Genomic DNA, 2,105 nt, shown 5'->3' on the forward strand with positions numbered 1-2,105 from the left:
ACTTAGAGCACTTTGTAGAATCAAGAGTAAAAGGGAGTTGTGTAGTGGATGGAAGTTAGGCATTAGGCTCATTAAGGTCAAGCCTCCAAGGCATAGGGTCCATGATTGGAAGAATGCTATTTTGTGTTGGTCTAGGAGGAAGACTTGGTGTGCTCAAGAGAATTCTTTGTATCAACCACCCGGATGGAAGAATCATGACAATCAACTAAAAGATGGGTGTGAGAACAAGATATAGGATCCCGGATCGAAGCATGTAGACCAACTATGGGAGCTCATATCTTGGGTAGAACTTTGCCCAAGCATGGTGAATTTGGTTGGAATTTATTTCAACCATTTGAATAACAATGATCCTTGGAAATTCAAGGATGAGTACAAGCATAAGCCACCATGACAAGGAGCTTTCCAAATGTCCAACTTAAGGACTTAAACTAAAAGTGCTAGGTGAGAGACACCCCACCATGGTAAACTCTTTCCACCCTCTTGTATTTTTTATTAATAAGTGCTTTGAGTTACCATGGTAGGTAGTTTTCTTTCCATATTCTTGTTTCAATAAATTGGTTATAGGTTGCTTGTGGAGCGACCGTCTTTTGCTTGCATTTAAAGATTCCCAAAAAGCCAAAAAGATTTTTGTCATTTTGTATTTTTGACTAGTTTTGAGCTGTAGGTAGCATTAGGGAAATTTTTAGCTGTTTATAGTATTTCTGAAAAAAAGGGGGAGGGGGGTTCAAGGACGCGTACGCACGCTGTGCGCGTGCGCGTCCCTACGTATATGCAGGCCCATACTCTTTCCAGAGAGTTGGGCCAATCTCGCACAAAAGTTGGGCCAATTGCACAACTGCGTGTACACGTGCGCGCACTGCGCGCTTACGCGTCGAGTCCTTATTTTCTATATGTGCGTGCGCGACGATTTACCAAAAATTGTTTCCAGGCCAAGGACTCGAGACTTGTGCCAGCTCTGGACTGGCATTAAGCGTTTAGCCCAACTCCCATTCGTGTGGACGCGCACTGTACGCGTCCGCACTCCTTATCCATTTCGCCACCCACGTAAGCGCGCACAAGGCGCCCCCGCGTCTATCTCCATTTTCAGCCATCTGCGCGGACACGCACGGTGTGCGGGTGCGCAGAGTCAAAAAATTTAAAACCCTATCCACGCGAGGAGATCAGCGCATTCGCGCACCCCTCGCCTCCCCCCCACTCCTGACGTCTTCTTTTCTCCTTATTGCTCCATAACCGCCCCTGCACCCAACCACCACCGCACCTCCGGCGATACTCCGCCATCTCCACCACCCTCTCTGTTTCCCCCTTTCCTCTTCTCTCTCACCCTCATCCTCTCACTCTCACTTTCTCACTCTCTCGGCTCCCTAACCACCGCCGGCGAACCCCCAGCCATGAGCCGCTGCTGCTGATAGCGCCCATCCCTCCCATTCCTCCATTTCCATTCTTGCTTCTGCTCTACGCCCCTGTTCCGCCTTCTGCCCCTGCTCTGTTTCCTCTCTATCTCTTCCACTTATCACCAGCGCCACCGCGAGCTCTCTGTGCCGTCACCACTCCTGGGCAGCGCTCCACCACCCATTTCCTTTCTCTAGTGCCACTCCCTTTTTGCTCTGCACCTCTGCTTCCAGGTTCTCCAGAGCCTAAACCACTACTATGTTTTCTTTACTGCTTTTATTAATTTTGTTAATTAATTTCAATTAGTTAGTTGAATATTTTGCATGTTAGGATAGATAGATATAACTGCGGTTAGGTAGTTAGGTTGTGGTTAGAGGATTTTAGGCCTGATAATTGCTCCGTTTGTGTTTATCTGTCTGAATGTTACATGCTGCTATGTTTTTGTGTTCTACTTCACTGCTGTCTTACTTGATTGTTGCTGTCCAAGCCATGTGCATTCTTTGATTGCCTACCTGTTGATATGTAAACTCATATGACTAATTTCTGCTGCTATTTGCTGTCCCGGAACATCCAAATTGCTGCCGGAATGATGCCCAATTTTCTAGAAACTGCTTTGCTTTTAAACATGTCACCTACAATTGAACTTGTTGTCTTTGGAATTGACTATTCACCTGGTTCCACCAAGCTCAATTCTTAGGTGCCCTTGGGTCGGTCTT

The sequence above is a fragment of the Arachis hypogaea genome, chromosome 12 (genome assembly GCF_003086295.3).
Source record: "Arachis hypogaea cultivar Tifrunner chromosome 12, arahy.Tifrunner.gnm2.J5K5, whole genome shotgun sequence".
In the NCBI taxonomy this organism is placed as follows: domain Eukaryota; kingdom Viridiplantae; phylum Streptophyta; class Magnoliopsida; order Fabales; family Fabaceae; genus Arachis; species Arachis hypogaea.